The sequence below is a fragment of the Rhinoderma darwinii genome, chromosome 4 (assembly GCF_050947455.1).
Source record: "Rhinoderma darwinii isolate aRhiDar2 chromosome 4, aRhiDar2.hap1, whole genome shotgun sequence".
NCBI classification, from domain to species: Eukaryota; Metazoa; Chordata; class Amphibia; order Anura; family Rhinodermatidae; genus Rhinoderma; species Rhinoderma darwinii.
The window spans coordinates 377,637,231-377,664,164 of NC_134690.1; the positions used below are offsets into that span (position 1 = coordinate 377,637,231).

The window sequence follows — 26,934 nt, forward strand, 5'->3', positions numbered from 1 at the left end:
CCTAGTTTAAAACTTTTCCAGCCGTCTAACCATTCTATCCCCCAGCACCGCTGCACCCGCCTTTAGCCGAAAGAGAAATTAGCTCAGTTCTCCATGAACCATTCGTTCCTACACCAATATCTAAGCCACTTATTTAGCTCCCTAATCTCCCACTGTCTTACTAGTGACGCTCGTGGCACTGGTAGTATTTCTGAAAACACTACCTTGGAGGCCCTGGACTTCAGCTTCTCTCCTAGTTCCCTTAAATAAATTTCAACGAACCTCCATCTCCCACTGACTTTTTCATTGGTACCGATGTTTACCATGAGTCTTCCCCAGCTCCACCCAGATCCGCAATATGCCGAAGCCGAACACCCAGCAGACAACACACTGTTCAGCATTCGCGTTCTTGGCGACAGATGACCCTATCTGTCCACCAAATAATAGAATCCCCTACCACAAGCATCTGTCTGACCTTTGCTACACTCCTACTCCCATCCTTCCTACAGCAGTCATTGTCCTGGTTGCTAGTCAAACAGGCATATTACTAGGTTGCGCCAGCTCAGGACTAGCCTCCCTGGCACTTTCCCCCCTCGCCTTTCTTTTTACTGTTACCCAGCTATTAATCTCCGGATCCTGAGCTTGTCCCTCTCCACCTACCTCCACCTCGCTGGCCCCAGCCAGTGTTTGCTCAGTAAGCTCTAAACTCCTGCCCATGTTACAAGCTGAATATTTGGATCCAAAACCTGGGCTTCCAAATACAGAACATGCGTGCAACTAGTGCAGAGATATTCACCCTCAAACGGCTGTTCAAGACACACATACACTCCACATGACACACACCTGGTAGCATTGTCCATTTAGCACATGTTTAAATGGGGAGAAATAGTACAATGAAACAAATAAATAAGTAAATAAATATAGTATATAACTAAATCCTTTTTCCACCTTTTAAATTGAAAACTTTTTTATTACAGAATACAACAACAATGCACAACCAAAAATTGCCTTCATTTCCTACATCCTTTTGTTAAGCTATGGCCCTATGCAACTATCTGCAAAATCTCACTTTACATACTTGCGGACCTCAGTGCACCCTGATTTTTTCACTGATATATACAAAGTGCTGCCTATTTTTTGTCTCTAACTATCTATCTGTCTGTCTGTCTATCCGTCCGTCCCTCCATCCGTCCGTCCGTCCGTCTATCAATCTATCTACCTTTAAAAAGTAATTATTGCAGGTTTTTTTTCTAATATTTATGTAGTACAGTATCTTCTTGAATAGATAAGTGTGAAGAAACAAGGACATTTAATGTGAGATTGTTTTTGCATCTTCATTATTTGGCAGGATATCACTAACTTGTTTACTATAGACTCGTTTCTTGAATTTTGTTAGTGTTACCCAAAGACATCTGCCAGCCTAAATGATTATTATCACAAGCTTATGTTATAGGTCGGATAGAGCCCCATGCTGCTCATTCTTGGTAGTTGTTTTGGGCATAATTCACATGATAAATAGAAGTGAATACTTTAGGAAATATAGTATTTAAATATTGATGTCCATTGTAATCTACGTGGAGTGTTACCTCTGCTTATTGGTGAATGTGGGTTATTGATACATGAGGGTATCAGAGGTAGAACTATTTACTATTACACATTCATGATATATCCTGTGGATATAAGTATAAGATGGCAATACCCCTTTAAATACCTTTTTAAAAGGTGTCATTTTTAATGCTCCAGTCACATCTACACTTGGGAATATTGACAGTTTTATTTGCCATGTGACAAGAAAACATTGAATACATCAAACTTCTTGACCCTCAAAAGGAGACTTTGACACACAGCAGATAAAGCTATAAATGTCCATTGATAGATGTTAATTGAGTCTATATAAGAGTCTGTATAAGAAATAAATTGTGTGCTGATTCGTTTTTAAATATATCTTTATAGCGGTCGGAGCATTTTCTCTTACACAGAGTTACATTATGGAGTTACATTATAAAATTCTGTCTGTCTGCCCCGGCCACTCGGGGACCCTTAGGAATGTACTGTATACTGTTGCTTTATTAAGTTCAATGTATAAACAGTATGCAGTAAGCTACTAAACTCCCCCTAGTGGTGAATGCAGGAAGTCAGAATTTTATCATTTAACTCTACAGAGGGAATTGATTAACCACTTGCCGCACCTGGACGTACTATTAGGTCATGGTAACTGTATCATTCGCGCTCCATGTCACACAGCAGATAAAGCTATAAATGCCCATTGATAGATGTTAATTGAGTCTATATAAGAGTCTGTATAAGAAATAAATTGTGTAATCACAGCTGGTGGTTTTAATTTAGTTTTGGACCAAGTTATGGACTCGTCCTCGGGCAAGTCCTCGGTCGCAGCTACACAGTTATCTGCCCTCAGGACTAAACTTTTTGCCATGCAGCTGGTGGATATTTGGAGGATACTTAACTCTCAAAGGATTACACCTTCTATTCTCCGGTCCATGACATGTAAAATAGGATAGACATGTTTTTTGTGAGTCATCTCTTATTGTCCTGGTCCCCGACGTTTCAGATTGGTTCTATGATCTCGGCAGATCATGCGCCGGTTTTCTTCTCACTTAGGCTTTCAGATAGGGGGGTGACGGAATGGAATTGGAAGCTGAATCCTCTTCTTTTGGGAGATTCGGTGTGTCAAACGGCTATCACCCGATCTATCTCTGAGTTTTTAGACCATCATGCCTCAGACTCCACCCCACTTCCGTTGCAGTGGGAAGCGCTGAAGAGAGTTTTGAGAGGCACATTTATCCAGCAAGGTTCCAAACTGAAAAAGGAGTGGGCCTTTAAAATGCAGAAGTTGCTAACTCGTATTCAGACCCTAGAGTCCAATCATAAACAGTCCCGACAACCTCATACATTAGCTATTAGAGGCTAGGAATTCGTTGAGGAGTTTGCTGGATCAGGCTCATGCCTCCTTCAGGGATCGTGCTAGGCGCTTTTATTATGAACACTTCAATAAATGTGGTAGAGCGTTAGCGAGAGCGCTCCACCCGCAGGTTCCTGCCTCTTTTATTCCGTTGATTAAGTCGGGTTCGGGTGAACTTAGACATAAGCCGGAGGAGATCGTACAAACCTTTAGGGAGTATTATCACTCCTTGTATAATCTTAATGGTCCATTGAAGGATATGTCTCCTAGTGATCTGAAAGGGAAAATTGACCAGTATGTGGCAAAGACGGCTTTGCTAGAATTGGAAATGACTGAGACATCAGAGCTGTGTGCGGCTTTCTCAGAAACAGAAATTCATGGCATCATTAAGTCGGCCCCGTCGGGTAAGAGTCTGGGCCCGGATGGTTTCCCGACATCCTTTTACAAGGCTTTTCTTCCTCAGCTTCTTCCCTTTATGACTAAGGTATTCAATTATGTTACATCCATGACGCCATCTGTTACATCTGTTTACTCCACAAACGCTGGCGGCTACATCTCTGTTATCCCTAAACCAGGGAAGGATCACTCTGTCTGTGCCAATTATCGCCCGATTTCCCTAATAAATGTCGATGTTAAACACTATTCTAAAGCAATTATGAATAGGTTAGCTCCTCTTCTTCCAATAATCATTCATACAGATCAAGCGGGGTTCGTTCTCCGTAGAGAAATGAGGGACAATACCAATAAAACTCTTCTCTTGATGTCTCATGTGAAGAAAATGTCCATACCCACATGTTTAATTTCTGTAGATGCAGAGAAAGCTTGCATTGGGTATTTCTGAGGTCGACCTTAAAACAGATAGGCAGGGCCGCCATCAGGGGGGTATTAGGGGTACTACCGTAGGGGGCCCGGCCAAACTTAATTGAAAGGGGGGCCCGGCAACTGCCGCGACTTGCCTTTGGTAGAAAAAAACAGGCCCCTGCAATGGGGCCTGTTCTTTTCACCAAAGCAATGTCGTGAGCTGCGGGCCCCCCTCTCGTCAAACACCGCCGTGAGCTGCGGGCCCCCCTCTCATCTAACACTCGCGCGAACGTCTGGGCACGCCGGAAAGCAACCCGCTCGTGCCCGCCGCCGAGAGGGATGCGGTGCGCACACACCAAAAGTACAGCGACCAATCAACTGGGAAGAACAGCCACACAGGGACAGCGGCGCACAGTCTAATTCCCTGCTGGCCCGCCTCTGACTCCGCCTCCTCGTCCTTCTCCTCCGCCTCCTCGTCCTCCTCGTCCAGAGCCTCCTCGTCCGACTCCGCCTCTGCCTCCTCCTCCTTCTCCAGAGCGTAGCTGCGTAAGGAGAGGGGGAGGAGTCCAGTTCTTGCACGGCGGCAGGAGTTCTTCGATCCCCGCCATTTTCTGGAGCCTGGAGGTGAAGGACGACATCTGGACCGAAGACATCGCCTGAAGAGGACTGGAGTGGGAGCAGCTCTTCTGACACGGTGAGTAAAGTGTCTCAAAGTGCTGTTTATGTATGGCCCTGTTCACACAGAGTATTTTGCAGGCCGAAAAAATCTGCCTCAAAATTCCTTAAAGAATTTTGAGGCAGATTTTGACCTGCCCACACTATCTTGCCGCGTTTTTTGCTGCGTTTTTTGCCCGCGGCGATTGAGGGCAGCAGACAAAAAACACAGGGAAAAATGCATTTTCTGCCTCCCATTGATTTCGATGGGAGGTCAGAGGCAGAACCGTGGCAATAAAGGACGTGCTGCTTTTTCTTTTTTCCGCGACTGGCTCCCATTGATTTCAGATTAAATCAATGGGAGGCGGTTTTGGAAGTTGTTTGGTGCTGATTCTGATGCAGTGTCCGAGTCAATATCAAGGCCCAAAAACTCTGTGAATTGGGCCTTATTGTTAGGGCTTATTCAGACGAACGTGTAATACATCCGTGCAACGCGCGTGATTTTCACGCGCCTCGCACGGACCTATGTTACTCTATGGGGCCGTGCGGACTGTCAGTGATTTTCATGCAGCGTGTGTCCGTGTGTCCGCTGCGTAAAACTCACGACATGTCCGATATTTGTGCATTGTTCGCGCATCACGCACCCATTGAAGTCAATGGGTGCGTGAAAATCACGCCGAGCACTTCCGCAGCCGTATATATATGAATGAAAACAGAAAAGCACCACGTGCTACAAACATACAAACAGAGTGTCACAAATAAACACTGAATATATCCAAATTTTACCACTAACATAAAGCCCAATGTGTCACGAGAATACAATCTCAGAATCGCTTGGATAGGTTTAAGCATTCCCAAGTTATTACCACATAAAGTGAAATATGTCAGATTTGAAAAATGGGCTCTGAGCTTTAAGGTCCAAACTAGGCTGCGTCCTTAAGGGGTTAAATTTCTATGATAGTTTTGTAACATAGAAAGTCGCAAATGTATCTAAAGTCCCAATTTGTGAAAAAAAAATTAAACTTTGATGCATTTGCGTCCCGCTTGGCACTTAAAAAAGGGGTATAGGTATAGGTTAGCAAAAGGGCATGGCCTTCCACGGCCCAATGCATTTACTATAATTTATGGCAGAAATTGGCGTAAATTATAGTACAAATCTATGCCAGCACATATCTGACGTAAATCTGACCTTCTGATACATGGACTGCCAGAGATGCAACAATTTAAGTAAGAAGTGTGCTTATGAAACGTGAGTCTTTATAAATTTCCCCCTATGTCTCTGCAGGGGATTGAAGCGATGCATAAATAAAACAGAGCTCTGACTCATAAAAAGATATATTAAATACGCCACAATCTTGGAACTAAAAATGACATGTGGTAAAAAGTCGGAGATTCACTTCAGGTTTAGCTTTTTATACCTGTGTCACAAGTGGAGGTGAACAGGTCTTTGTAGTCTCCTCTGTCAAGATTTCCTTTGGGCTACATTCACACGAGCGTATCAGATTCACGCATGTGAAAAACGCGCGTGAATCTTGTCCGTTATGCATCAGTGGGCTTTGCGAGTGGCATGCGTTATTCACGCACTCGCAAACACATCTTTTTTTTCTATTATTTTCAATTGAATTGATGCGCAAATCACGCATCACGCACGGATGTGCATCCATGAGCGGTGCGTGGTTTTCACGCACCCATTGACTTTAATGGGCGGGTTGGTGCGTGAGAACACACCAATATAGGACATGCAGTGAGTTTTATGCAACGGACTCTCGCTGCGTGAAAACTCCTGCATGTGTGAACGGCCCCATTGAAATGAATGGGTCCGTGTGCTGGGCGTGATTTCCATGCGCAGCACACGGATATTATTCACGTTCGTCTGAAAGTGCCCTTAGGGTAAGTTCACACGTAGCGTAAATACTGCAGATTTCCAAAACAGATTGTGTAGCAGAAAATCCGCAGCATAATACAGTAGCAGCAGAGTGGTTGGGATTTGAACAATTCTCATCCACACGCTGCGTAAATGATAAGCAGAAAAAAAGCTCCGAAATTGACCTGAGGTAAGGTTTTTTAATCCGCAGCATGTCAATTGTATTTGTGTAATTTTTGTTACAGGTTTTCCCCATTGAATTCAATAGGGAGGAAAAACACGCAACAAATAGCAGATGTTGCGATTTTTGAGGCGGAATACCTACGATTCCGCCGCAAAAATGGCAAGTCAGAAAAAATAATAATCTTATGCCTACCCAGAATTCTGTGCTTCTTCATCCAGGCAGACCTCCTGGGATGACGTTTCATCCCATGTGACCGCTGGAGCCAATCACAGGCTGGAGCAGACACATTGGATGAAACGTCACCCCAGGGCTGCAAAACATCAGGACGTCAGAGGAATGCGTCGCCATGGTAAGTATATAAACATTTTTTTTCATTGCAGGATTTTCGCAGGGCACATTCTGGTCGAAAAACTGCACCACAATTTGGTGCGGTTTTCTCAGCCCGAATTCCCTGCGGCGACCAAGGCGGATACGCTGTGTGCTTTTATGCAGCGTATCCGCCCTGTGTGAACATACTCTTATGGGTGTTTTAAGATTTCTGTAGTTGCCTGGAGCCTGATGGATTTATGTGCAATGTTTTTGCAATCAAAAATGTTATCCGTCTTTATGGAACCCAAGACATTTTACAGAAGTAGTCTCCTTGCAATAAACCTAGACAATAAGAACATTAATTCTTGACTTGACTTTCTTATTTTTGTTTCATCTGTAGCACACACTGTACGCAGACCACCAAGTTTGTAGTCTAGTTTTAGAACAGCAGCTGTACTTTTTTTTTTACACTGGTTTCAAGGAAACAATGTGTAACGGGGCTCGGGATTAAGATTTTACAAAATTCCCATGCAGTACATTTGGTTTGCACAATGTTCTTTTACAAAAGATTAAAGGCTCGGCAACAATAAGAATTGTCTGGAGTGACCGAGATGAAAGTGAAAGTTTTGTAACCATGTATTATCAATAGTATACCTATAATTCTTGGTAGCATTGTCATCTGCGTTCTCTTTCTGGGAATTCTGTACAAACAACAGGTGTAGTGATACTGCAATTACTTCTGAAGTGATAATGAGTGTGTATGGGGGGTTTTGTTGCCCTGATAAGCATTGCTTTATAAAAAAAAAAAGATGAGGGGGTGCAGAAATAATTATCCCTCTCATAAGGTATATATATATATATATATATATATATATATATATATATACAGTGAAGGAAATAAGTATTCGATCCCTTGCTGATTTTGAAGTTTGCCCACTGTCAAAGACATGAACAGTCTAGAATTTTTAGGCTAGGTTAATTTTACCAGTGAGAGATAGATTATATAAAAAAAAAAAAAAATAACATTGTCAAAATTATATATATTTATTTGCATTGTGCACAGAGAAAGAAGTATTTGATCCCTTTGGCAAAAAAGACTTAATACTTGGTGGCAAAACCCTTGTTGGCAAGCACAGCAGTCAGACGTTTTTTGTAGTTGATGATGAGGTTTGCACACATGTTAGATGGAATTTTGGCCCACTCCTCTTTGCAGATCATCTGTAAATAATTAAGATTTTGAGGCTGTCGCTTGGCAACTAGGATCTTCAGCTCCCTCCATAAGTTTTTGATGGGATTAAGGTCTGGAGACTGGCTAGGCCACTCCATGACCTTAATGTGCTTCTGTTTGAGCCACTCCTTTGTTGCCTTGGCTGTATGTTTTGGGTCATTGTCGTGCTGGAAGACCCAGCCACGAGCCATTTTTAGGCTATGTTCACACGGAGTATTTTGCAGGAGGAATATCTGCCTCAAAATTCCGTTTGGAAGTTTGAGGCAGCTTTCCTCTCCCTGCACGCCGATTTTCGCGTAGGTTTTTCGCGGCGGTTTTTGCCCGCGGCCATTGAGCGCCGCGGGCATAAAACACCGCGAAATATGCTTTCTCTGCCTCCCATTTAAGTCAATGGGAGGTCAGAGGCGGAAACGCCTGAAGATAGGGCATGTCGCTTCTTTTTCCCGCGAGGCAGTTTTACTGCTCGCGGGAAAAAGACGCCGACGCCTCCCATTGAAATCAATGGGAGGCATTTTCGGGCCGTTTTTGCCGAGCTTTGCGACGCGGTTCCCGCATCAAAAAACTCGTCAAAATACTCCGTGTGAACATAGCCTTAATGTCCTGGTGGAGGGAAGGAGGTTGTCACTCAGGATTTGACGGTACATGGCTCCATCCATTCTCCCATTGATGCGGTGAAGTAGTCCTGTGCCCTTAGCAGAGAAACACCCCCAAAACATAATGTTTCCACCTCTATGCTTGACAGTGGGGACGGTGTTCTTTGGGTCATAGGCAGCATTTCTCTTCCTCCAAACACGGCGAGTTGAGTTAATGCCAAAGAGCTAAATTTTAGTCTCATCTGACCACAGCACCTTCTCCCAATCACTCTCAGAATCATCCAGATGTTCATTTGCAAACTTCAGACGGGCCTGTACATGTGCCTTCTTGAGCAGGGGGACCTTGTGGGCACTGCAGGATTTTAATCCATTACGGCGTAATGTGTTACCAATGGGTTTCTTGGTGACTGTGGTCCCAGCTGCCTTGAGATCATTAACAAGTTCCCCCCGTGTAGTTTTCGGCTGAGCTCTCACCTTCCTCAGTATCAAGGATACCCCACGAGGTGAGATTTTGCATGGAGCCCCAGATCGATGTCGATTGACACTCATTTTGTATGTCTTCCATTTTCTTACTATTGCATCAACAGTTGTCTCCTTCTCACCCAGCGTCTTACTTATGGTTTTGTAGCCCATTCCAGCCTTGTGCATGTCTATGATCTTGTCCCTGACATCCTTAGAAAGCTCTTTGGTCTTGCCCATGTTGTAGAGGTTAGAGTCAGACTGATTAATTGAGTCTGTGGACAGGAGTCTTTTATACAGGTGACCATTTAAGACAGCTGTCTTTAATGTAGGCGCCAAATTGATTTGGAGCGTGTAACTGGTCTGGAGGAGGCTGAACTCTTAATGGTTGGTAGGGGATCAAATACTTATTTCTCTGTGCACAATGCAAATAAATATATATAATTTTGACTATGTGATTTTCATTTTTTTTTTTTTTTATATAATCTATCTCTCACTGGTAAAATTAACCTAGCCTAAAAATTCTAGACTGTTCATGTCTTTGAGAAAAAGAGTAAAGCAGCACAGCAACAACAGTGGGTGCAGGCCTCCTAGGTTGAGGCTAGGAACCCTTGTTAATGAAATAAAAAAAAATGAAGAGGCAGCACTCCAAGGAAATTGGTGAAAAAAAGTGGTGTGTTTATACACCCCAGGCAGGCAATGTTTCGATCCGTCTCTATGGGATCTTTGTCAAGGCTTGACAAAGATCCCATAGAGACGGATCGAAACGTTGCCTGCCTGGGGTGAATAAACACACCACTTTTTTTCACCAATTTCCTTGGAGTGCTGCCTCTTCATTTTTTGGGATTTTATATATATATATATATATATATATATATATATATATATATATATCATCAAATGTGCATCATCATACTGTATATAGTGGTGTATGACAAGCAGAGACAAGGAAAGTTACACACAATCAATATAATTCTTAAACTGTCGGTGGAAACAAAACATAAAATACAAAAAAAAGGAAGAACTCTGGAGATGCTGCATTTGGCCCATTTGGGTACGAGCTCAACACTCACACAAAATCTTGCTTACCTTGGGATACACAACGCAGATCTCAAAGGTTCCACTGACTTGTGTCTTCAAGGTCATAATAAATGACCTGCATAATAAATGACTCATTTGCTCCAGTCACACGGAGGTATGGATGGGAGCGATCAGTCGTTACCCCGATCGCTCATCCCCATCCATTACTATCATATGGGCAGCTCGTCTCCCTGTTTACACAGGGAGATGTGCTGCCGACAACGATAATATTTAACTTTTTAAAAAAAATACGATCAGCGTTTGCTCGTTCATCTGCTGATCGTTCCCCTGTTTACACAGGACAATTAATGGCAACGAGCGTCCAGTGTAAAACCCCTTTTAGAAATAAGACTGGTTCCATGGTGGTTTCTAATTTTGTCATTTTTTATCTTCCTTTTGTGTCTTTACTGATCAACTCTCATCTTCCTATTGAGCTTGGGAAGACGATAATGAACTTTTGCATTTGTCTTTTTTCACCTGACCTGTTATAGATCTTCTATGCCCTTAGGTTGTATAACTACCTATTTGTTTTCTATTCTCCTGCTTATCCCTAAGTATGTTTTATGATCTTGGTTATTCAGTTTTCTCTGGGCCTTCGCACAGCTGATTTATTGTTGCTATCGAAAAACAAATCAGTTTTATTATAAAATTTTATAAACCAGAAGATGAGACCATTATAAATCAAATAAAGCCTTTCAACAGTGGTGTTCACATGTCCTAGAAACCTAGGGCTAGAGGCAGAGGGTAATCGATTCAAGTGGAAGATTAGAAGAGCTGTAAGTCCGGTAGCTATGATTGATAGCCCATTGTTAATGCGTGGTTTAAATCTGATAGGGGTTATTTGGTTGAATGAATGCAAATATTTCATTAGGAGCATCTAAGCCTTGTGTGCATGAAATTGTATAATAGAATGGAATCATTTTAGAAAAATTTACAAACAAATTGAAATTTAAAGTATCACCTATACACTGGATACAAAACTATCTAAAGTATAGGTTAATTTACTTTTATGCAACCTGAGTTTAAAGTCCAAACCTTTAGCCTATATGGACATGTGGACATCATAGACATCATCTTTGTATTACATTGTCATTTCAATGGTTGGCATGTAAGGGTTATATTACAAGGTCCGACGTGGACCGTGAAAACAGGCGCCGATCAACGAGACAGCTCGTTGATCGGCGCTCGTTTGCTCCTTTCACATGGAGCTATGTATGAAGATGAGCAATCGCTCGGCCCCATACATTTCTATTGTGTCGGCAGCACATTTTCCTGTTTACACAGGGAGAGGTGCTGCCAACAATAATAATATTTAATGCTGCAGAAACTATACGATCAGCCGATGAGTGAGCGTTTGCTCATTGAGCAGCTGATCGTTGCCCTGTTGACACAGGGCAATGACCGGGAACGAGAGTTCTGAGAAAGCTTGTTTGCTCGATCATTGGCCCGTGTAATAAGGCCTTAATACTACATTTATGGCCAACCACAGGTTACTTTTGATAGTAACTGTGTCATAGTCTAGCTAAGCAGTCTGTTTATCTTTTGATGTAATTTTTTGTTAAAAGTAAGGACCTTATTGTACAACAATATATTTTATTTCTTAAAGACACAGCCTAGTTTGGACCTTAAGGTCGCAGCAATTTTTTTCAATCACTGCTTTCTATAATTTTATTATTGTTCTGTCTATGTTTTTTATTTTGCTGGATGAGTTATATTTTGTAATGGCACTATTTTAGAGTTCATATAATGTATTAAATAAGCACCTATTATTTTTTTTGTTCATCGTTTGATGTTATTTTTTTATGGCATTTTTATTTAAGGTAAGAACCTAATTATAATATATTTCCACTCTTTAAAAACGATGTCTAGTTTGGGCCTTAAAGGTAAGGTGTCATGATTTTTTTTTTTTTTTTTTTTTAATTTATGTGTTTTTATTTAATAAAATATTATATTTAATTTATTTATTTTTTCACATAAAATGTTTTTTTTATTAACAGTATTTTACACTACTGGGGGCTGCCATGTTTTCTTTCTTCTGTGTATGTGTCTCTTATCGACACATACACAGATGGAATATGGCAGCTACAGGGCATAGGACATAATGAACCGGAGCCGTTTGTTACATCCTCTGCCATTTAGCTCTGTACTCCGCATGCGCAGTTCAGAGTGACCCAGCATAGAAGCTGGTTTGTAGAGGGAAAGCCGGCGCCATTTTGGTGAAGACCAGCCGAATGCAGGTAAGGCCCACCTTAGCAATGGACTTCGTCAAACAGACAACTGCCATTACTAAGGCGCTAATAATGTATTAAAAAAACACAGAGACATAAGAAAATATTTTTATTGAAGTAAAAACTCACCCACACAATCCTTGTGAAAACCAAACCATTTTATTTTAAAAAAAACGTAGATCACCGCAGTAGTCCACTGAATCTACGGCGTAGTCCAATAGGTTCAGCGGAACCTGCAAAAAAAATAAAGTTAGGCCTCAAGCACACTTCAGTGAAATGCTACAGTGGGCTATCCATTTTTTTAACGGATAGCACACTGACCCAATCATTTCTATTGGGCCGTGCGCACTTCCGTTTTCTGTGCGTTTTTTTTTTTTTGCAGTTTTAGTGTGAGATTTTTGCAAGTTTATTGGCGCCTTGTTAGGACTCCCCTTGACTCTGAGAACATTTCTCGCATTTTATGCGCCAAAGAATTAATCCAACGCTTCTTATTTAAGCAACACATTTTTAAAAAACGCTTGCGTAAAAAACTAACGGCTCGCTTTCCCATTGATGTAAATGGAAAACGTACTCAAATGTTTGATGCCTTTTTTGCGTGTTTTTTAATGCATTTTGTGTGCGATTTTTGCTCATTTTCTGGCGTATAATTAGGACTCCCATTGACTATGGGAACATTTGGCATTTTTTACGTGCAAAAGAATTGACTCAACACTTCTTTATTTACACAACGTGTTTTTTAAAACGCGTGTGTAAAAAAAGCGCATTGTATGTACTGACAGTGCGCTTTCCTATTTATGTAACTAAAAGCGTAATCAAGCGTTTTTTGATGCGATTTTCAGCACGTTAAATGCGTCAAAAACAAAGCATCAAATACACACCGTGTGAACTAGTCAACTAAAAAGTCATTCACCACAGGGTCTCCCTCTTGACTTTCAGCATTCTTAGCCTTTTGGTGTGTCCTATAACTTCTGCCAGCTGCCATTGTAAAAGCACTCCCAAAATGGGGGCTGGGCAATGCTTAGCAATTTAAAGACACCTTTTCCTTGCTTGTATCCAAACATAGGGAGGGGGGTTGAGTCTCCCTCCCACATTTACAGCAGCTGTAACTCATGCTACTTTGCCTAATTCACCTTGCTGCAATTCTGGGAAGGGCTCCCTCTGGTGGCCAAATAGGAAAACATGTCAAATTATTATTTAATTTTTAATACTTCCCACCTTGTGGAAGAAGAAAAAAATTATTATTATTTTTTTTAATTTCTGACAAATTCCCTTTAAAGAGCTTTCCCAACATAAATCTCTAAAGATCCATGCAGATGTCAGGGCTATTGGGCTATATAGGAGGACATACCTAGTTGCAACATCCCTTAAAGGAACAGTGTCACCCAAAAAAAAAATTTTAATATGTTAAAGATGTTAGTGCTTTATTAAAAACGTTTGGATTAATTTGTGTGTTTGTGTGTTACTTTTTTTTATTTTTACACTTTTTCTTTCCTATGGGGGCTGCCATTTTTTTTTCCATTTCTGTATGTGTCGATTAACGACACATACAGACATGGAATACGGCAGCTCCAGTCCCATAGGGACTGCGAACGGGGCCCGTTCCATCCACTATCGTGTATGCCGCTGTGTGGGAACGGCGCATGCGCCGCTCCCACACAGTTCAATTTGAAATGTGCGCCGTCCGGCGCCATTTTCCTGTGGACCGGAAGTCGCGGCCGGGCAGTAAGATTACTACTTCCGGTCGCGGCTTCCGGACTTGTGCACATGGAGCAGCGGCAGCAGACGGAGCGGATGGACCGGAGGGAGCGGCGGCGACTGGAGCAGGTAAGTTATTTCTATGTATGTTCGTGTTTCAGTGTGTTTACTACTGTATGTTAACCTTCTACACTGTGTGTTAGCTCAAAAAATGGCGACACACAGTGTAGGAGGTTAGACCGTTCAAACCCCTCGTTTCTCCCGGCACTAGCCAGGATAAAGGAGGGGGGGATTCTGAGAGCTCACTAGAGCGAGGGATTTTTACCCAATTTTGCAGCATAAAGCAATGTGGTTGCTTTACCACATGCAATGCTGCAATTTTGGGAATGGCTCCATCTAGTGACCAGTGCTGGGAAATATTATAAATTGAATCCAATTTATAATATTTCCTGACTCGTGAAAAAAAAAAAAAAATTAGAACAATGTTTAATCACCTATACACTAATTGTTTAACTAAAAAAAAACAACATGTTTTGCTGGCAACACATTCCCTTTAAACAGGGGGATTTCACTGGGCTCTTTCTAGTGGCATGTACACGTACGCTCATTACTTTGAATGGCTGACATTAATATTTTTTTAATGTTGTGGTGGGAATATCCCTTGAACTGTATTTTATAACTTTTTTTTATTTTTCCGTCTACATTGCCGTATGAAGGGTTGATTTTGTGGGATGAGTTGTATTTTTAAAAGACAATATCTTAGGGCTGTATATAATGTATTGAATAAGCTGTTGTTATTTACTTGTTTATTAATTGTAAGGACTTTATTATAATATAATTTAACCACTTAAAAAAAAGGCCTAGTTTGGGCCTTAAGGATACAGCTATTTTTTTCCCCCAAAATTTGTTGACTGCATTCTATATTTTTCTTACTTTTCCATTTTCTATATGGTGGCTTGTTTTTTGCCAGATGAGTTTTATTTTTTAATGGCACCATTTTAGAATATATATCATGTATTGAATAATTTTAAAAACAACTGAAATTCTACTATTGTTCTTTGGATTTGTTTTAACAGCATTCACCGTGCGGTATAAATGACATATTACATTTATTCTATAGGTCATTGTGATTATAGCAATACAATTTATATAGGTTTTTTGTTTGTTTTAATACACTTGCACGATACAACTTTTTTTTACTGCATCTGCATCTGTCTGACATTAATGGCATAATGATCGCTGGTTGAAGTCCCCTAGTGGGACTAATAAAAAATTAAAAAATGAGTTAAATAAAGTTGTTTTTTTTGTGTAAAAAAAAAAAAAAAGTAAAAAAAAAATACCTTTTCCCATTTTCCCCCTAGAGCATAGTAAAAAATGAAATAAGTAAACATAATTGGTATCGCCGCGTCCATAAAAGTCTGAACTATCACAATATATCATTATTTAACCCGCACGGTGAACGCTGTAAAAAAAAAAAATTGTAAACGCCAGAATCTCTATTTTTTGTTCACCTAATCTCCCACAAAAAATGAAATAAAAAGCAATCAAACCGTCACATTTACACCAAAATGGTATTATTAAAAACTAAAGCTTATCCCGCAAAAAAATAAGCCCTTATACAACTTAATCGACGGAAAAATAAAGAAGTTACAGCTCTCGGAATTTGGCGAAACAAAATAAATTTTCTTTTTTACACTTAGGTTTTTACTTGTAAAAGTAGTAAAATATAGAAAAAACTACACATATTTGGTATCGGCGTAATCGTATTGACCCATAAAATAAAATTAACATGTTGTTTTAATTGTACAGTGAATTCCGTAAAAATGGTGCGCAAAAAACCATGGCGGAATCGCTGTTTTTTTCATTTTCTACCCCACAAATAATTTTTTTCCCGTTTCCTAGTACATTATACAGCAAAATAAATGATGCTACGAAAAACTACAACTCGGCCCACAAAAATCAAGCCCTCGTAGTACTATATCAACGGAAAAATAAAGGCGTTATGGCCTTTGGAAGGCGGGGAGGGAAAGACGAAAATGAAAATCTGAAAAAGGGCTGCGGCGTGAAAGGGTTAATACTTCTGGAAACATAAAGTCTACTGTAGTGGTATCTAGAGATGAGAAATATATACAACAGCATTTACAACAGGCTGCATTTTATCTAGTCTGTGGATCTTGAGGAACAAAACTCTAAACATAGGCTGAATAGGAAACACTGGAGCAAATTGTCTTTACCTGCTGTGAACATCTGATTTGTTCATGGAACATGACATCCTGCTGACAGTACTAACAGAAAGAGATTACAGGGCTGATCTTTACTCTTTCTGCAAAGGTGAGCTCTATGTAATGATTATTGAATGCTCCCATAAAAAAATTACGGCACAATGTTTAAATTCCTGGCTCCAATACAGAAATATTCTAAGCATTTCTGTATAAGAAACAAAAAGAAAACTTTTTTTATTTGGGCTTTTTAACCCCTTTACATCACAGCCATATTTTTTTTCCAATTTTTTCCTCCCCATAACTTTTTGAATGTTCCGTTGATAAAGCCATATGAGGGCTTGTTTTTTGTGGGATGAGTTGTAGTTTTACATGGCACCATTTATTGTACCGTATAATGTATTGGTAAAAATTGTGGGGTGGAATAGGAAAAATACAGTGATTCCTCAATATTTTGAGGGGTTTCATTTTTACGGCTTTCACTGTACTGTAAAAATGGCATGTTATCTTTATTCTACCAGTCAATACGATTATGGCGATACCAAATGTATCTAGTTTTTTTATGTTTTACTACTTTTACAAGGTAGAAAATAAAAATAAAATTTGTGTTTTGTAGCCACATTCTGAGAGCCATAACTTTTTTATTTTTCCGTCGATTGAGCGGTAAGAGGGATTACTTTTTGCAGGGCGAGCTGTAGTTTCTATTGGTTACATTTTGGGCTACATGAAACTTTCTGATCACTTTTTATTTATTTTTTTGTGGGATATGAAGTGACCAAAAAACAGCGACTTATATACTATATTGTAATAGTTCGAACTTTTACGGACACAGAAGAACAAATTTTCTATATTTTTTTACTTTTTACATTAGTTTAGAAGAAAAATGGAAAAAGTATTTTTTGTTAACTTTTAATATTTTTTTACACTACTAAAAATTGTATTAAACTCAGGTGGTTCTGGGAGACTTAAACCAGCGATCATTAGATCTCTGGTACAATACGTACACTGCAATACTAATGTATTGCAGTATATTGTCATTTTTACAGACTCCTGTAGGGCTTAACAAGAGCTGAAGAAAGGCAGTGCTGGGGGCCTTCATTAGGCCTTTGGGCTGCCATGGCACCCCCTAATCGCATTGTGGGGGCACCGATGAGCTGACGGAGGTGGGCACCCTCTGTTTCTAACATCTTAGATACTGCGATCGTGATTGATTGCAGCATCTAAGGGGTTAAACGGTCAGGATCAGCACGATCGCTGTTCCTGGCCGCTGCAAACATCACCCCCCATACCGTGACGTGCTATTGCAATGTGCAGGTAGGGGTTAATTAGTATATAATTTAAAAAAAAAATTATTGTGTGCACTTGCGTGTAGAGACTTAGCATGAACTTCCTGTAATAGGGTCCCCCACCTACCATGTGGCATTCATAATACTGTTTTTGTTCTTATGGGGCTAGAGTCTGCAGGGGTCATCTTTAAAACCCATACAGGGGTTGTCTACTTTGGACAATCCCCACTTGTTGGACAGGTTCCTTCACAATAAGCTGATTGAAGTGTCCTGTTGCTGACACCCCCTTTGCTGCCACCTTTGTGGAGAAAATTGGCAGTAATTTATCCATTTCCCTGCAGCGCTACCACGGGGGAAATTAAGCATTACACAATGCCCATGCAAATCAATTAGTTGTTTGTATTACGCAGGACAGTAAAAGTTCTCCAGACCACGAACGTTCTTTCTAATTGCTCTCCGATCTGAAGGACTTAAACTAGGGCCCCCCTCTATTAACTCAGACTTCCCTAATATGATATGTAAAAAGAAGTTTCTAAACTAGACAGCATAAATCTTTTTTTTATTTCATTGTTTGATGGGGTAGGCTGATTAGGGGAGGTAGTCTGATCAGGGGGTGGTAAGGTATGAGGCCCAAAAAGAGCCTCTACCTTGTTACGCCTCACAGAGTGAAATCTAGTCCAGCCATGAATTGGTGTAAATTTTGGCTATCATTTATGACAGTTTTCTGGCATAAATTATAATAAGTTTTTTCAAGGCCTCTGTGGCCCAGCCCCCTATTGAGAAGACATGCCCTTTTGCGACTTTTCTATGACAAAAAACTGGCATAGAAAGGTAGATGAATTTGTTTCCTATGAGTGAACAACATTAGAATTAATTAATTCCAAAAAGATTATAACCAAATAAAATAAATACAATATTCCAAATACACCATAAATGACCGTGGAATGTAAATAAGTATTATTGTATGTAACAGTAATTGCCTATAAATCATCTAAATTTGTATGCCCCCCTCCTAGGCCAATTCAAACTGATTTTCCAAATTTTGAATGCGTACAAACCTCCGCGCGTGTGCTCGCGCGCGCACACACTCACACACACACACACACACTACATTACACTAACTACATTACAATCATTCTTTACTTATGGACCTATATGTGCACATTCTGTACAATAGACACATACACAGCTTACTTAGGTAGCACACCGCACTGCAGCAAATCTCCTAGCTTTCTGCCCCTCTAAATATAAAAACGATAGATACTGTATCAGAGTCAAGCTTAAGTTAACAGAATAATGTTCAGTCCATAAACACAGCACCAGAACCAAGCTTATAACAAAAACATAGCACAAGAATCAAGCTCAGTACATATATACAGCACAAGAACCAAGCTCAGTACATAAATACTGCACAAGAACCAAGCTCAAAACATAAATACAGCAGAAGAACCAAGCTCAGTACAGAAATGCAGACCCAGAACAAAACTCAGTACATAAATACAGTGCCAGAACCAAGCTCAGTACATAAATACTGCAAAATAGTAGAGAGTGGTCCAGCACACAATGCAGGTAAAGTCAATACTGCTTTATTGTAACAAAATTTAAAACAAATAAATAAAATTCCCAGGTGAAGAACGCTTACGCGTTTCGAACCATTCGGTTCTTACTTTTACCTATGAATAAGTAGCGAATGGTTTGAAACGCTTAAGCGTTCTTCACCTGGGAATTTTATTTATTTTGTTACAATAAAGCAGTATTGATTTTACCTGCATTGTGTGCTGGAACACTACTATCTTGGATCTGCATCTACCTCCGATGTAGAACTCTTGTTCGAAGCACCAATATAATATTGACGTTGTATTCAGATCTTCATGTGTGGTGAGCGGACCAATATGTTTATTTACATAAATACTGCACAAGAACCAAGCTCAGTACATAAATACAGCACCAGAACAAAGCTCATTACATAAATACAGCACCAGAACAAAGCTCATTACATAAATACAACACCAGAACCAAGCTCAGTACATAAATACAGCACCAGAACAAAGCTCATTACATAAATACAGCACCAGAACAAAGCTCATTACATAAATACAACACCAGAACAAAGCTCAGTACATCAATACAGCACCAGAACAAAGCTCAGTACATAAATACAGCACCAGAACTAAGCTCAGTACATAAATACAGCACCAGAACAAAGCTCAGTACATAAATACAGCACCAGAACTAAGCTCAGTACATAAATACAGCACCATAACCAAACTCAGTACATATATACAGCACTAGAACTAAGCTCAGTACATACATACAGCACCAAAATCAAGCTCAATTCATATATATACAGCACCAGAACTAAGCTCAATACATATATACAGCACCAGAACAAAGCTCAATACATATATACAGCACAGGAACCAAGCTCATAACAAATACAGCACAAGAACCAAGCAGTACAGATATCAATTGCAAAATTAGGTTAACCTCTGCCATATAAGTTTATACCCTGTGAACTACACCTCCCAGTATGGCCTTTACAGTGGTAAAGTTATACTGGGAGTTATTGTTTCACAAACAAGAATGATATCGCCTATTATCTTTCAAAATAAAGATTTGCGTTATTAAATGTGTTTTTTGTCTTATGTTACTCAAAACCAAAAATCTGCCTGGAAAAGCTGATTACGTTTCCTTTTAATCAATTTATTTAACATGAACGTATAATTAGGTCTATTCTGACTCATATCATACTGTAGACCATATGACTACAGTGACTAAAGTACTGATCAGATGCCATCAGAGGCAGAATAAAGAAAGAATTTGAGTGACTTACAGGTGACTTCTTCTCTGACCCGAGTCATTATCCTTCCACCATCATTACAAATGTTCTCGGCCACAACTCGTCTCTGTGGTGTTTGCTGCCTAGATGTCATTGGCTCCTCACTTTTGCAGCACATGCCCACACGGTGCCCCCTGAATATAGTGCTAAACACTTTCACACTGTGCCCCATAAATATAATAGTGCTACACCCTGTGCACCTGATTATAATACCACCACACACTGCAGCCTCCAAAAATAGCAGTGCTGCACACTGTGACCCTGAATAAAATGATGTCCAACATAGTTCTTCTGAATAAAATAATGCCCCACACTGTACCCCATGAATAAGGACCTGAATAAAACAATGGTCCACACTGTTTGTACCCTGAATAAAACAAAATGGCTCACACTGTGTCCCCTGAATATAATACCACCACACACTGTGCCCCCTGAATAAGATAATGACCCACATTGTGCCTTCCCCTGTATAAAAATTGGCCCACACTGTGCACCCAGAATAGAAAAAATGGCCCATAATGTGTCCCCTTGAATAAGAAAAATGTTCACATTGTGCCCCTTTGGGACAAAAATGCCTTCATTGTGCACCCCTGAATAAAAAAAAATCACTATATGCCCCCTGAATAAGCAATCCCAGCCCCCCGAAATGAAAGAATACAACACCTCTGGACATTCCCGCACTGGTATTTAGCAGCTGCTTTAGTCTCTTTTGGCCAGGCTCCTTAAAGAGGCTCTGTCACCAGATTTTGCAACCCCTATCTGCTATTGCAGCAGATAGGCGCTGCAATGTAGATTACAGTAACGTTTTTATTTTTAAAAAACGAGCATTTTTGGCCAAGTTATGACCATTTTTGTAGTTATGCAAATGAGGCTTGCAAAAGTCCAAGTGGGTGTGTTTAAAAGTAAAAGTCCAAGTGGGCGTGTATTATGTGCGTACATCGGGGCGTTTTTAATACTTTTACTAGCTGGGCGCTCTGATGAGAAGTAACATCCTCTTCTCTTCAGAACGCCCAGCTTCTGACAGTGCAGATCTGTGACGTCACTCACAGGTCCTGCATCGTGACGGCCACATCGGCACCAGAGGCTACAGTTGATTCTGCAGCAGCATCAGCGTTTGCAGGTAAGTCGATCTTACCTGCAAACGCTGATGCTGCTGCAGAATCAACTGTAGCCTCTGGTGCCGATGTGGCCGTCACGATGCAGGACCTGTGAGTGACGTCACAGATCTGCACTGTCAGAAGCTGGGCGTTCTGAAGAGAAGAGGATGTTACTTCTCTTCAGAGCGGCCAGCTAGTGAAAGTATTAAAAACGCCCCGATGTACGCACATAATACACACCCACTTGGACTTTTACTTTTAAACACACCCACTTGGACTTTTGCAAGCCTCATTTGCATAACTATAAAAATGGTCATAACTTGGCCAAAAATGCTCGTTTTTTAAAAATAAAAACGTTACTGTAATCTACATTGCAGCGCCTATCTGCTGCAATAGCAGATAGGGGTTGCAATATCTGGTGACAGAGCCTCTTTAAGAAAAATGCAGGGGTGCAATTTCATCATTGTTTCGCATGCATCACAGAGAAGCGCTGTGGCAGGGAGCCTAGCAGGGCTCGCTGCAATGCCGCTACACTATTCTATTGTATTCACATTTTAAGGATGTGGATACAACTGAAAAGGGGGAGCGGGTCTGCATCCCATCTCTTCCTGAATCTGCAAAACCGATGTTGTTAACTGGTTACAGTATGCACATGTCTATGTCAATAAGCACATTTAAAAACAAGTCCTCTCTTTCCCATTAATGCTGACTTGCCAAAAAAAACATGAACCAAAAAAAGTTATACTTTATTTGTAGAAAAATCTTGTTGAGCCTTAGATCTGTGACAGCGCCAATAAATAAAAAATGTTTTAAATTGCGCAGATCACAATTATAAAAGTTCAATCCATTATACGTGACTTAGAGGTCACATTTCTGTACGCTTTACTTGGCTTTGAAAATCAAACAGGGTTTGGCACCAAAAGCGGAGCAATTGTTCCAAGAAAGAATGATACAAGGCCGGATTGTTCACTGTAAAGCAGACATTCATCAGATAAGGCTCTGGACTGCAGAACATGACATGTCTACTGAAAAGTTCTGGATGGATCACTCTGTCCGATTGATACACTGCAGACATACATTACTGGTTATTTTGGCTCAAAGTGAGCATCTCATCTTCAAATTGTGAAGCACAGATACATCCAGAAGAAGGAAATTGCATTTCTTTGGGATACCATTCTGTTGACAAAGTATTTGCTACTTTAAGGATTAAAAGAAATAGTGATAGGATCAACCACTAATGTTTTGCTTCATGTGAAGTGCCTCCAAACATATATGTTTACCGTAACAATATTAACTAATGTATAATACCAGGGAATAGTCTATTGAAAATATTACTTACACAGAGCCAAACCAAATGTGTAAATTATTTTCTAATTAATATAAGAAATGAGGAAATTATGTAGTAATAATAACAGCTAATAGTAATAATAATAGCAAAAAAATTATAGTAGAATTAATATTAAAATAATGTGTTATTATAGTACCGCCAACACACTGTAGATCAGGGGTCTCAAACTCGGCCGGGTAAGTGGGCCGCATATAGAAAAAATGGGAAGTTGACGGGCCGCATTACTTTCAAATTTGATACAATACAAAATTATTGTTAATCAATTAGTTATTTGAACTACTATAACACTATATTACTAGAATAATAATACTACATTACTATAATAATAGCGCTAGGTTTAAAATTTGAGATATTTCTCCACGTGCTTATTTCAACAATCCAGCTTTCCAGTTTAAGTGTCGCTAAATGCAGTCCGGCGGCTCAGTTAGCACAAATGTCAAGATTGGGCAGCCCCTTTTTAGATAGTGCCGCATTGCCCTCTGTGGATGCTGCCACAGTGCCCTCTGTGGATAATGCAACACACCCCTAGATAAGGCCACAGTGCCCTCTGTAGATAAGGCCACAGTGCCCTCTGTAGATAAGGCCACAGTGCCCTCTGTAGATAAGGCCACAGTGCCCTCTGTAGATAAGGCCACAGTGACCTCTGTAGATAATGCAACACACCCCTAGATAATGCCAGTGTCCTCTTCAGATACTGTCACACACCCACTTGTAGATAACGCCACAGTGCCCTCTGTAGAGGCTGCCACAGTGCCATCTGTAGAGGCTGCCACAGTGTCCTCTGTAGAGGCTGCCAAAGTGCCCTCTGTAGAGGCTGCCAAAGTGCCCTCTGTAGAGGCTGCCCCAGTGCCCTCTGTAGAGGCTGCCCCAGTGCCCTCTGTAGAGGCTGCCCCAGTGATGTCAGGGGCTTGCCCAGAGCTGGAGTCCCAGGCAGAGCGCTAGTAGGCTCTTCCTGGGACTCCAGCTGTGCTCCTGACATCACTGGGACTCCTGCTCTGGGGAAGCCCCTGACATCATTGTCGATGTATGGACAGCGATGTCAGAGGCTTCCCCAGAGTCCCGGAGCAGAGACGATAATAGCGCTCTGCCCGGGACTCCGCTCTGGGGAAGACCCTGACACACTGTCCATATATGGGCAGCGATGTCAGGGAATTCCACAGAGTCCCGGAGCAGAGCCGACACCAGCGCTCTGCTCGGGACTCCGGCTCTGGGGAAGCCCCAGACATCGCTGTTCATATGTAGACAGCGATGTCAGGGAATTCCACAGAGTCCAGGAGCAGAGCCGACACCAGCGCTCTGCTCCGCTCTGGGCAAGACCCTGACACACTGTCCATATATGGGCAGCGATGTCAGGGAATTCCACAGAGTCCCGGAGCAGAGCCGACACTAGCGCTCTGCTCGGGACTCCGGCTCTGGGGAAGCCCCAGACATCGCTGTTCATATGTGGACAGCGATGTCAGGGAATTCCAGAGTCTCGGAGCAGAGCCAATACTAGCGGCTCTGTGTCCCGCGGGCCGCAGATGACAGCCCCAGGGGCCGCATGCGGCCCGCGGGCCGTGTGCTTGAGACCCCTGCTGTAGATCAAGATGATCATATAATTCAGAGCTCTGTGTGGGCACCTGCATTTTGATTTTGATTTACTACAGTAAAATATCCTTATGTTACGTAGGGTTCGTGGACCCACTGGGCCGTACCGCCTTGGCGGTATGGCATCTGGCCAACAGGGCACAGGTCAAAGTCTATAGTTCGTATAGGATACCTGTGGCAGCTCGGACAGTAGCAAGGCAGGCTCGGCTGGAACTAGGCAGCGGGTAGACGTCAGGCATGGAGTAGCAGGACAGGCATGGAATACAGCACAGCACGACTACAGCACAGCATGGCACTTGACCAGGATAGCACGGGATACAGGATACACTGGGAACTGGAAAACAATGGGAGACCATTTGCTTAGACAAACTAGGATAAGACAAACAACACTCAGGTACTGCAGTAAGGGGCTGGGCCCTTCATATAGTCCAGGGTGCTCATGGGCTAATTTAGCATTCAAGTCCGGTGCACGCGCTGCCCCTTTAAGAGCGAGCACGAGCATGCGCGTGCTCCCTACGGGACCCGGCCGAGGTGAGTGGAAGTGAGCGCTGGTGTCTCCTGAGGAGGAGACTGGGGCCAACGCTCGCCGACCCATGGCTGCGGCCATCAGGAGGTGAGTGAACCTGACGGCCCGCAGCCATGGACATGACACCTTATATTTAGAGATGAGCGAACTTATGAAAAGTTTGGTTCGGCTGGTTCGCCGAATTTCATGAAAAAGTTCGATTCGAACCGAACCTGTAATACAAGAAAGCCCCTAAAAATCGTGTATAACACTGTTTAAATTAACACAAAGAAAGGCTGTCTGCAACAGCCAAAGCCCAATTTCCCAGCCACCACAATAGATAAAATAAATAACTTTTATTCAGCTACGTATAGCTCGGACAGACCACATGAAATGAATTTAAAATTGTCAGCAGCCGAGGACCGGGCACACATATGTGTCATCTGATTCAACAGACACATATAATATTAGACGTAGGATTATCAGTGTTTCTCCCTATCCAGTTAGAATTAGTAAGTAACAGTAGGTCCGGTCGGCGGCTGTGTTTAAAACATTAGCAGCCCCCCCGACATGTTTCGCTACTAAGTAGCGTCCTCAGGGGTCCACGGGGCTAATGGCGGCACGAAATGAAACTGATCCTGATATAGATACGCCGGATGACATATTAGGAGGTGTGTCAGGCCCAATAGCCAATAGCAGCGGGAGAGACATAGCGAACTCTCAGCTGTATGCAGCCGACGTATGGACAGCAGAGTGAGATAGTCAAATCACAAACGGGAGGTGGCGCATGCGTATGGGAGCAAAGGGAGAACTTTAGTGATTTCACCCTAGTTCAGATCGCGACTTTACAAGGGAGTCGCTAGCGCATGTGCAGATAAACCACATACCGACATAGCGCCAGAGGTGTGCACTCTGGCCGCTAACGCTCTTTTTGTATCCCAAAACAACCCACGATCATATCATCTGTCATCACCTTATTATTGGCGTTACTTGGCCCGCACTCATCAAAGGGCACCAGCCGATACTGACGGCAATATAGTAATATGGGCTCATCTCCTGACCTCTGCATTCATCGGCTACAACTTAATTATCTATCTATAGCCCTTTCTCATTATGGGCTTCATATTACTATATTGCGGTCAGTATCGGCTGGTGCCCTTGGATGAGTGCGGGCCAAGTAACGCCAATAATAAGGTGATGACAGATGATATGATCGTGGGTTGTTTTGGGATACAAAAAGAGCGTTAGCGGCCAGAGTGCACACCTCTGGCGCTATGTCGGTATGTGGTTTATCTGCACATGCGCTAGCGACTCCCTTGTAAAGTCGCGATCTGAACTAGGGTGAAATCACTAAAGTTCTCCCTTTGCTCCCATACGCATGCGCCACCTCCCGTTTGTGATTTGACTATCTCACTCTGCTGTCCATACGTCGGCTGGATACAGCTGAGAGTTCGCTATGTCTCTCCCGCTGCTATTGGCTATTGGGCCTGACACACCTCCTAATATGTCATCCGGCGTATCTATATCAGGATCAGTTTCATTTCGCGCCGCCATTAGCCCCGTGGACCCCTGAGGACGCTACTTAGTAGCGAAACATGTCGGGGGGGCTGCTAATGTTTTAAACACAGCCGCCGACCGGACCTACTGTTACTTACTAATTCTAACTGGATAGGGAGAAACACTGATAATCCTACGTCTAATATTATATGTGTCTGTTGAATCAGATGACACATATGTGTGCCCGGTCCTCGGCTGCTGACAATTTTAAATTCATTTCATGTGGTCTGTCCGAGCTATACGTAGCTGAATAAAAGTTATTTATTTTATCTATTGTGGTGGCTGGGAAATTGGGCTTTGGCTGTTGCAGACAGCCTTTCTTTGTGTTAATGTATATTGTGCCCGCCAGCCACTTGGGGTCACACTCTTTTTTGCTTTCATAACACTGTTTAAAAGCCCTAGAAGCCCTGTATAACACTCTTAGGTCACCCATGAGTGTATCCAAGTACTTTTGAGCTGTCTTTAAGGCAAAGTTAGTGTCAAAGTTACGCCAACATGTATG

General features: G+C 41.7%; 1 protein-coding gene across 4 annotated transcripts in view; it reads left to right on the top strand.

Moving 5' to 3' along the window:
• Positions 1-26,934, top strand: part of FSHR (follicle stimulating hormone receptor) — a 136,809-nt gene that overhangs the window by 5,589 nt on the left and 104,286 nt on the right. The gene's annotated exons all lie outside the window — the stretch shown is intronic.